The sequence below is a fragment of the Stegastes partitus genome, unplaced genomic scaffold (assembly GCF_000690725.1).
Source record: "Stegastes partitus isolate 25-593 unplaced genomic scaffold, Stegastes_partitus-1.0.2 Scaffold405, whole genome shotgun sequence".
Lineage (NCBI taxonomy): Eukaryota > Metazoa > Chordata > Actinopteri > Pomacentridae > Stegastes > Stegastes partitus.
Window position 1 is genome coordinate 432,406 of NW_007578136.1, and position 11,258 is coordinate 443,663.

Below are 11,258 nucleotides of genomic sequence, written 5' to 3' on the forward strand. Positions count from 1 at the left end.
TGATCTTTATTTGATCTGGTCTCCATTCCACTCTCATCCCGCCCGAGCTGGAACTCTTGTGCCATTATTTGACTATCATGGAAAATGCTCGAGCATGACATCTCATTTACCGGCATGTCAGGGAGCAAATGCTGACTGCCCGCTTTCACTGGGTTCCAGTGGGGAGGAGGAGGAGGAGACGGGGGAGGGCTGCAGGAGACGTGTCCATTAGTTTATCGTTACAGCCTAGAAAACGAGAAACAGGACGACGAGAAAGAGAGAGAGAGAGAGAGAACCCCCCTTTCCCTTCCCTCCACACCTTCCTAAGCTCAGCTAGACGAGGGAGTCGCCATGGCAACCGCTCGGCATGCTCCCCAACAACTGTCAAGCGAAAACCTCGTATCTCCAAAAATGGCAAAGTTGCAGGAGCAGGAAAAAAAAAACACAAAAAGAGGAACTTCTGATTGAACAGTTTTCAGAAACAAGAAGTTAATGAGACCTTTAAAGCTTTAACTCAGAATACTCCAAACTGCGGTTGTGAGGTTTCCACACATTACAAACAACACACTGCTCCTGGATTCTTTGGCTGCTCAGCGTTTCCAGGTAGATAAATTGTGCTCCTTGTCCCCATTTCCTCGCACCCTCCTCTCCTCTTCATCCTCCTTTTTTTTCGGTCTCCCTTGGGTGAGGGAGGGATATTAGATGGCACCAAACTACAATCTCTACAACAGCTTATGCGCGGCGTGTACCAGTGTTTTCTCACGCACATGGACTGGAATAGTAATACAAAAAATCACTCTTTCACGGATTAAAATAAATATATTGGCAAAGAGGCATGAAGAGGCTTTATGTAAAACTCTGCTCTAAATCTGGCAGATTTAGAAATCAGGGGGAACCTAATTTTTTTATTTTTTTAGTTAGTAAATGAGGTTAGCCTGGATACCAAGTGCACTAACTGTGAGTGGGTGTTTGCCTGATTTGGAGGACTAATTTGCATTATGGGCACTCTGCAAAATGTATCGCCGCCCCCCCCATACAAAATGAACTCATTGAGCCACCCTTGGGCACCTACTTTTGACTTTGTGCCACCTTCACCGTCCCTTTGCTGATGACAGAAATGTTCATACTTCCTCCTGAATTTCCCCTCAAAGCTAAATAGCGTCATTATGCATGAAGGGTAACTGGTAGAGGGTGCATTTGCTGTTTCATAATGCTCTGGGGTCTCTTTATTACCTCACAGCCTCCTCCTTTGGGGAAGCTGTCCTCTGCTCTTCTGCTTGCCACATAGCGCTGCTGCTCAAGACAGGAACTGCGCCACACCTTCCTCTTATCTCCTCCTCATCTGTTGTTGTTGTTGTTTTTTAAAAATCGTTTTAATTCTGTTCTCTGTCCTTCTCCGTATTTCTAAAGGTGGTGAGCATCCCTTTCAGGCTTCCAAGGCTGGCTGCTGCTGCTCGATAGATTGCTGGAAGTGAACAGCGGGATCCAGGGATTGTGTCTCCATCAAACCTCCTCCCCCCCGACCCTCCTCACCTCCAGCTGCTGTCCAACTTTTCACCGAAGACAATGACAACAATGTGACCGCTGGACTCGGCCAGAACCATGTGACCTGCTATTATGGATCTCAGCATCAGCATACATTGAATCAACACTCATCCAGGTAACGCCACATGCAGCTCTGCTCTCTGCAGCAGCTTTTTGTTGTGTTTACATCTGAGATTAGTCATTGGGGATCTTTTTCGTGCCACGGGGATGCTCCGTTTTCTTTTTTTTTTTTTGCATACTGAGAGACTTTTTTTTATCTCAAGCTGGTGCCATTCTGACTTCCTCAGTCTGGATATTCACGTCTCCATGCCTGTGTCAGACGGTAAAGAGGACCACGAAACAGGAAGTGGTGTAAAAACAGTACCGAGAGCTGAGGCCTGCGCAGCGTCGGGGCACGGTGGTGATCATCAAAATGGCGAGAGCGGAGAAATATAAAATGGTGTGGTTTGTATTTATACGCAGAGACGTGACTAGAGGTCTGTGAAACAAACTGTACTGGACTCATACTTGGAGCCCAACTAAGACATTGTGCTGATTAAATTTGTTCCGCTTTAGAAAGGCAAGCCTCAAAAGCTTGCTGTGACAGTTAAGTCGGCAGCCTTGTTAAGACTGAAGAATCACAGGTGTCACACTTTTAGGCATGATTGGAGGACTAAGACAGAAATCTGCATGGTTTGTGTATTTACAGATTCCTTTTTCTGGTTTTACAACCCATGCTGCAGGATTTCTGTCATGTTTAAAGGCTTACTCCTCAACGTCCATGCTTTCCTGTATTTAACAATCCCGTTCATTGTTGTGCAGTTCAAAAAAATCTTAGTCCCCACAGAGCCGTTTAACCCTAAAACCCACTGGTGGCTTTGGAAGAAAGGCGTGTTGTCTTTAAAAAAAAGAATAATTAAATAAAACTTTCAAGAAGTGCAGCGTTTAAAGGAAGGTTCGTCCAACTTTCCAGCAGTACTCATCTGTGACATCCCACAAATGAAGCTTGAAATCGTGATATTTCATTAAAAAAATCACGATTTTCACATTTTAGTGACTCAGCTGCAACAAGCAGTCGAGGAACAAAATCTCATGGATGTTGTGTTTCCACGGAGCGGAGAGGAGAGCAGCGTGGAAACCATTTGTTTTATTCAGGATTGGAAACACCTGTGGGCGCTCGAGAAAAAAACACATTGATTCCAGTCCACGTTTTTTCAATTTGTAATCAAAGAAATTCAACTTGTATGCTGCACGGAAGACGTTTTCAGGTTCTTTTTATTTCTGCTAGTGGTTGTGATCTTGCCATAGTGGTGCAAGACTTTGTACTGGAGCATTCAGAGGCTTATTGACGTGTGGAGGTGTGTCTTCATAGAACGAGGACAAACTGGAACGTACAGTAGTTGGAAGAGCGCAAGAAAAACAAACTCCAAGACGGAAGGAAAGAGAAAGGAGAGGAGACTATCCGATGTTTGTGTTAACATGTGCGCTTAAGTCATTGTCTGCCCAGCTGGGTCTGCATGTGTTCGTATCTTATCCAGGGTGTTTGTCAGGAGTGTGTGCCTGTCTTGCTCCCATTTCCCCTCTGGAAGCAGAGCGGTACAGGAAGGCTGGCTGGTTGGCTGGCTGCACAGGAAAGGAAACAGTCTCTATCAAACAACAGATGGAGGACAGCATGTGCTTACACTGCAGAAACACACACACACACACACACACACGCAGACGTGCACGCATGAAGTCCTACACACAAGGAACTATGTGCAGATACAGTAGCTTTTATTAGGAGCGTGACCCAGATCGTGCATCGCAAATGTCAGCTGTGGAGAATCAGTAACTTTCACAGAGTTCAGCTGAGTGAGGAAGAAAGAAGATATTTTTAAATGAACTTTTAGAGTGATTTCATGGTAGCAAGGACATTTCTTTTCTTGTTGGACGCTTGTTACGTCCTCTCAAGCTGTTTTTTTTTATGCATAGTGCTGCAGTCCCCTGCAGCTCTTCAACCTTCAAATTTCTATTCACCGCTAAAAAAAAAACCAGACCTGGGTCACAAAGTATTTGCAAACAGGCTTTCATTTGAATCTGCGTTGGTGTCGGCAGCGTTTAGCTCACAAAACTGTAAAAATATAGCTTCTGCAAGGCGTGAAAATGACTCTCAAACAATGCCGACAATTTAATCTGCGAGGTCAGTCAATTATTTTGATTTGGCTTTGCAGTTTTCCGTTGCCAGAGCCGACATGTTGACCCTTCTGTCACCTCAGAGGCCTGCAGGTCAAACGTATTTGTCTGTTGCTGAGATTTAGTGGTGCCCAAGTTGTCATCACCTCCTCCTCCTTCCCTGGACTTGTGCGTTCATGATTGCTGATGGCCTGTCATGCCTCCATGCCTCTGTCAAGTGCTATTAGCAGCGGGACAGGTCCTCCCCGGCATACCAGCATGTCTCGCAGAGCGTTTAACAGCAGCGTGTGAGGACTGGATGTTGCATTTCCTATTTCCAAGAGGGAAGCGAGCTCTCCAAGAGGCCTTCAGCTTGGCCTAGTCATTTGCTCTCCGTATGGTCTTTGTGTGTGTGTCTTTCCTCATTCGTGTAACAAGCCTGCTTAGGCGGGAGGACAATGAGGCTCACTATGGTGCCCAAGGCCCCACTGAATGACTCATATTCCTATAGAATTCAGGCAGAGACCAAACAACAGGGTTACACAATCTCAATCAACAAAGTGCTGCTCATAATGTGCTCTGCAGGGGCCGTGATCCTGCAGAAAGAGGATTGTGAATAATGTGTTAGGTTGAGGTTGGGGTTTGGGTAACATAATTACTGTGCTTCTGCTTCCACTTTCTCCTACGACGAAAACGAATCAGCAATCAGCGCACCGCCTCTCCGCCACTCTGGACCGCGCCGCGGAAAGACTGGCTGTTGTTGTTTTTCTGTTTGTCAAAGTTGTTGTCGCCAGGTGTGTGATAAGGGAGCACAAAGGGGCTGTTCTTCTTGAAGATGAATAACGGCGGAGGGGAGGTTTTTGCTATGGCAACTGGGACTGTGCAGCAGTAAAGTCTTGCTTCCCGTGCAGACAGTCGGGGGACGTGTCACGAACCAGAAGACACTGTCATCGTATCTCATTTTTAAAGAGGAGGGTTTTATGGTCTGCGTCTGCACGGAGCAGACATGTCTGCTCAATCTCTGCAGAGCAGCAGCAGCAGCGGCAGCTCCTCATCCTCGCAGCGTGAGCCGTTCACTTATCCCCTCTGGTCCCTCATCTCTTCCTCTCCTCCTCCTCCTCCTCCTCCTCTCCTTTTCTCCCTCAGAATCAAGTGGCTTTTTGTTCTCCCGCAGCGGTGCTTATCACTTGTTTCTCCACCGCTGCCCTCCTCCTCCTCCTCCGCCTCCCCATCCCTCTCTCTGGCAATGAAAGGATATTTTTGGGGGATAGATCTTGTCTGCCCTGTGCAGATCCCCAAGAAGTGTGGTTATCTGTCTCTCCCTGTCTGAAAAACAGGGGTTCTATCCAAGACCCTCCCCGTTCCCGTCCCCTCTCTGGAGGGTGTTTTGCTCAGAGAGCCAGGTCCTTGTGTGGGTGCTGATGTAAAATAAATCTCCTGCCAGTAGAAAAGCTTTGTGGATTGTCGTCATTACAGGCACTGACACTGCACAATTTATTTGAATTCATTTGAGTGAAGTGGGTTTTGTTTGTCCCACAGGATTTTCTCAATTGCCTGTTAGTTCTATGCCGCATAACATGATATAAAGATGAGCCGTGCGTTCTCCGGGGAGATGGTCTGGGTGGTTGAAATGCTCGCTAAAATCAGACTCCCAGATGGCATCTGAGTCAGCTGTTATGATTCTGCATAGAGCTGCATTTTCATCTGTTTAAAACCCTTTTATTGACCATAAAATTCACAAACGGGATCTCAAAACAAATTTATGGCGAGTTAAAGTGGTGATGCTCCCATAATGCGACCAGTAGACATCGTTTTGTTGATCGTTTCGGACTTGTTCTCGTATGTTAGCTGAATTTAGGCAATCGCCGAGGCTTCTAATCAGATGGGATGTGGTTTGTGAATGGTGCATTTCAGCATTGATTCCTGCTAGTAAATGCACGAGAAGAACTAGAAAGCAACCACAGTCTAATTAAACTCAGACCCGTTGAATGGCAGTGTTACAAAGAGTCCAGATAAAGGGGCGCGTGACAACAATGGCTCAGCAAATAACTCCACGGAGTCACATTGTCGTCTGGATAGCGCCGCCGAAGGCAGATGGTGCCTACAAACAGTTCCAGTATGTGTCATCCTGCAAAACCACTGCTTGTTGTTTTTTACATTTCAAACAAGATGTGGAGTGAATTCTAGAGGTTAGGGGCTGCTTTCGCCATGCTAAGCTAAGCTAAGCTAAGCTAAGCTAAGCTAATCACACCCTGCCTCCTCGTCCCATCTGAGTATTTCAGGTTCAACATGTTCTTCGACCTTCAGAAATAACCCAACAATGGTTTCCTCATATACAATAATCTATGGCTTATTAGGTCACCGCTGTTGTCTTCTTATCCCTCTAAGAGGTTTCTGAGTGTTTTTCTTCCCTCCTGTCACATGTTTACTTACTGTGGGGCCATTTTTACTGCAGTATAAAATCCTGCAAATCTATAGAAACAGCACAACCATGGATAGAGAGAAGTCAAAAATATATGTTGTGCACAGTTATAATGGTAGAAATCACACAAAACAGGTAGTTATATTTCTTTGATTAATTATTTTACCAAAAATAAACAAACAATAAAACATTTGGAGCATTATTTCCTCATGTCCACAGATCTTACCAACACACACTATCAATATTCAACAACTTATGCTTTTAAATTGATTTTTTTAGGTGACTGTTGGTCGCTGCTGAATGGAATCAACATGTGCAGCATTTTGTTTTCAAGTCCCTACAGGTGACATCAATGCATACTGTAAATATTTTACTACTTAGATTTGCTCATGTAAACACATCCTGCAGTTCAGCCGAGGACTTCCTGTATTTTTGCCACGACTGCTGCTAACAACTAGTCACAAGCAGCTTCCTGGTTGCACAGAAGTGATTTTTGTTTTGCAGAATCTGGTTAGTTAAAAAAAATAACAAAAAACCAAAAAGGTTTGTTTTTGGAAGAGACCTGTAGAATGAAGTGATTTGGAATAAACATCACGATTTTAAGCTTTGGTTTGGTTGTTTCCCGACGGAACAGCGCGTCAAATGTTATTGGACTGCCGGAAAATCCAACAAATCTTTCTGTTTTAATAGTTTCCGGTTCTGATTTCTTCTCTAAAGACAGCATGTCTTTAAATCCCGTCGGCAGGTTTTCGGGTTCAGCGGGTTAATGGCCCTACAAGCTCCTCTGGTGTCACCGCCCTCACAGGCTGCCAGATCTATACGCTCCCCCCTCTTCTTCTTCGTCTATCTATCTCTTCCTCTCTATTTCCCTCGGCATGTCTCTTACACTAATACCTGGTCATAGCGGCGCGGCGGTAATCACAGAGTGCTGAGTGATAATGAGAAGTGTCGGAACGCAGGTTTCGTCATTTTCAGCCCAGCTGCCGAGCATTACGGTGGCTATCGACGGCTCCGATTCCCGGCCATAATTGCTCTGCCTCCGAATAATTGAAAGAGGGGAGGAGGTAAATCCCAGAGGTGTCAGGGTGGGAGAAAGATGGATGCCGCGGCGTCGGAAGCTGTCAGGTTGGGAGGTGTAAGGGGCTGGGAGGACATGATGAGACCCTCACGGGGAGATTGCCCTCACCCACCCATCCACTCACACACGTGTTGTGGATGATGGACCACTAGCGAAATGCCTTCTGGCACGCCGGTCCTCAGACAGGCCCTCGCACATGTGTTTCCCATGGAGCCTCGCCGTAGCTTTCATGCATTTCTGCGAATGTGTGCGAGTGTTTGATGGCAGACAGCGTGGCTTTGCATGCCAATCGTTAGCAGATCTGGTGCAGAAACTTACTCATGTTGTCTGTTTGTGAAAGCGTGTAAATCTGTGGATCAGGAATGATTAAAAGAGCTACTGACTCTTTGGAGAAATATTGCCTGGATGCTTGTGTGTGTGTGTGCATGAACACAGAGACTAAATGAGACTCACTGAATGTACGCTCAGATGTGGTGTTTGCGAGTGCAGACATCAAACCGGAGTAAATGTTTACTACCAATTATGCTCTTGGTTTTTTTCCGTGCCTCGTCAGAGTGTGACGGTAGCTTCTGAATGCCGTAAACGCTGAAGACATTAAGTTTTATGCTAAATGAGAGCTGCTCTCAAATGTTATGGCTGGAATGTTTTTAAGAGGATTATCAATAATCGCTCCCCATCTCGCACCGTGTTATTTTTAACTAATATGCAGCAGATAAAAGCTCTTGTTTTCAGCGAGGACCGCTCTAATGGGAGTGCTTTCAGGGTCACGGGCAGTAGCCGCCATATCTCAGTCAACAGGATGTTATGGCCTGAACCTGGCAACCAACCACAGCCTTGCTTTTTCTCTGCACTGGCGAACAGGGCTTTGTTAGTTTCTCACCTTCATTCAACAGCAGCGTGAAGTAACACATGTGCATTCTGTCATACGTCGAGCTCAGATCTCCGTGAGACGCGTCACATTCGTTCCCATAGAGGTGGAGGGCTGACACTGCGGAGCGGAGCCAGCGGGTCCCCAAGGTCATTACCACTGCCAGAGCGTCTGGGCGCCCTGGGAAGGAGGCAGGAATTGATTAATGACAATGGTAGGAGCGCAGGAGGGGAGGAACCCACACTGGCAACAGAGCAGTGCTGCAGAGGTAGAACGCTGCTATAGATAGTGTGAGAGCTCCTTCACATAACAGTCATCCTCAGTCATAAAACGTGGATCTTAAACTAAATTCGGGCTGTTCAGACTGTTCAAAATGACACAGCAGTTCAGCTTTAATGACGGTTCAGTTCGCGGTTGTGGGCAGCCAAGTTACTTAGAAAATGTAATCGGTTACTTTTTTACAACTTGCTTGCTGTAAAAGTCTTTCACTCGTTGTTTTAATTAGTCAGCCTAGTTTAGTTTAAGGTGCACGTCTTAAAGAGACTGAGCCTCCACGTCCACACATCACATCCACATTATCAAATCAGATCACATCAAATCAAATCAAATCAGGTTTATTGTCATGTTGCTGTACATGCACAGTAGTACAGGCGAGATGAGAGAGAATTTCTTCAGGATTATTCAACCAGCAAGTTTTACAGAATGCACGTCTGGGAAAAACGGTCGCTGTCGCTGCCTCCTGAAGGGGGCGCTGCGTCCATGCATGTCTCCATCATAGCGAACCTCTTCAGGCCCCACATGATGGTGTGACAATGGTGAAGCTGCAGATGCTGCCCGGAGCGAGTTGTCTGTCTGTCCGTCCTGAACGATGTCGTCCCCTCCAGCTGTCTGTCCGTCTGGGATGCTGTCATGGAGCCATGTTTCTGTTAAAGCAGACACACAGCAGTCCCTCCACTCTCTGAGGGTTTCTCTCAGCAAATCGTCCAGCTTGTTGTGGAGGGGGCGGATGTTGGAGAGCAGGAGGACGGTCCTGCTGGTCTGCAGGGGTTAGCCTTTAGCCTAGCATGGATCCCAGCTCTCTTCCTCCTCCTTTGTTGGATGTGTAGTGGTGTGAAGTTAATGAGGTTTAACTGGGAGTTTTAGACGTTCGCTGACCATCAGTGACTAACTCAAGCTGCAGACACTTAAAATCTGTAGAGAAGCAAGACAATTTATAAATGCAGTGTAACGCTTTTTGATGCCTCCTGCACCAAGTTAATACATCCTAGACCATGATTGACGTCACAATTACTAAATTGCATATTGTATTCCCTGAAACTACTGCAGAACTAACTAGCTCTACTTGTTCCTAGTTTAGTTGAAGATAGCGGGTGTTTTTTACCATTGTCCTCATTCCAACGCCCCTTGGATGGCTAGTTGTACTTCAGTTTTCAGGGTGATTTAGTGTCAGTACTCCAAGAGGTAGTCTAATGTCGATGAATGGCATATGAAGCTCTGAACGTTACAGTAGAAGCACAACTTTTAAAGAGCAGTGGGCAGGTGGGCAGTGAGTTCATGTGCAGGAAGAAGAAAGAAAAAAAAGTCTATGAAGTCGTTTTTATACCGACTCGAAAAAACTTTTTCACTGACTTACAAACTGCAGCTACTTAAACTTTACTTAAATTAATTAAACTTTCACTTTAGCACATAAATAATACGTGATCCTAGTTGTAATTATAATGTTAGTGTTGCATAAAGGTGCATACCGTTGACATAAACTACATTAACATAAATAAATGTAATAAATACACTAAATTAGTGAATTAAATTCTGTGTCCGGGTACGTTTCACACTCAGAACTCTCCTTTATCCAGATGTCAGCGTTCTTCGAGGGCTGTTACCTCAGACAAAAGGCTGGATTGACGTCAGGTTCTCTGGTTTTCAGAAGCTCGTCTTATACGTTGGCTTTTCTTTTCTTTTCTTCTCTTTTCTTGTTTGAAATAAAGCAGACGTGTTCGACATCCCACAGGTGCCGCGCACGCCGGTGGCAGCGCTGCCGGTCCGGTTACCATGGGAACACTCTGTGAAGAACATTTAAACAAATGTAATTTCGTAAAATCTCAGAAAAGGCATTAAAGCAGACAACACGTTGAACAGTCTGCCGCAGGTGGAGAGAAGCGGCTCGGGCGATCTGATTTAGACATTTGCGTGCAGCACATTGTGATGCGTTCAGAGTTGAGATGATGGATGTTGCGCTGAGAGCAGAATCAGCAGGAACGGGTGGACAAGTTTAGAAAGAGCAACACCGAACACCTTGTCCAACTAGGTTACGTTGCATGAGAAGCGTTTGCACATCTGTGTGAACAGATGGACGCCCCAGCACCGTTTTCTCAGTCAGGGCTGTGAATGTAGCGCACTGTCCTTTAAATAGCTAACCCGGCCCAGGTTTGCACGCTGCAGCTCCCCAAAGGCCCAGAGCTCAGAGACACGGGGACGTGGAGCGAGGCCGGCCGACCCACTCACTATGGAAATGTGAACTTGTTGAACTTGTCAAAGCCAGATGATTAGAATCTTTACTGTGTGCTTATTGTTTTCATTTTTTCACAAGATCCTACAAAATATTATGAACGTGCTCCAGAAATCCTGTTTCATGTCGCTAAAGCCGGACAGCTCACAGGAGATGGATGCAGTAAAGCCGTCTTGACTTTTAGTTTATAAACACTTTGAACTCTAAACTTGATAAAACTTTTTCTATGACGTTGGTAGTTTATGAATGGAAAGTGAGGAAGCACAAACAGCTTACAGAACCTTCAGCGTCACTCTTTACTCACACATCTCACACCTCTGTGCCATGGTGACCAAACATCGCAGCTAAAACTTAACACACCCGCATTACCAACCGCAGCATGACGTGATGTCACGTGATCAGCTCTTACAGCTGTTGCTGAATAAATAAAGCTTCTCTGTTTTGCTCACAGGTCAAACCAAAATATGAAATCACATTTTGACTCTCTGAACCTGAAGCAGAAGAACCCTAGAAGCCCCTCTGGCTTTTTTGCTTTGTCACACGTTTTTACTCGCTGTGGGCTCGTTTTTTACGGTAATATAAAATCCTGCAACTCTATGGAAACAATGCAACCATGGCTAGATGTAAAGAGAACTCAAAAATGTATTTTGTGCAGTTTAACGTAGTTAAAAAGCCGTTAATTCATAAAAAAAGAGAAAAAATCAAGGTTAATTTTCCAAAAATTGAAGAA

The 11,258-nt window shown here is 45.4% G+C and overlaps 1 protein-coding gene across 4 annotated transcripts in view; it reads left to right on the plus strand.

Moving 5' to 3' along the window:
• ptprea (protein tyrosine phosphatase receptor type Ea) overlaps positions 1-11,258 on the plus strand; it is a 58,695-nt gene that overhangs the window by 26,672 nt on the left and 20,765 nt on the right. For all 4 annotated transcript variants that reach the window (XM_008285515.1, XM_008285512.1, XM_008285514.1 and 1 more), the window contains exon 2: positions 1,390-1,639. The gene's annotated coding sequence lies outside the window, so the exon portion shown is untranslated. The remainder of the gene's footprint in view (positions 1-1,389; positions 1,640-11,258) is intronic.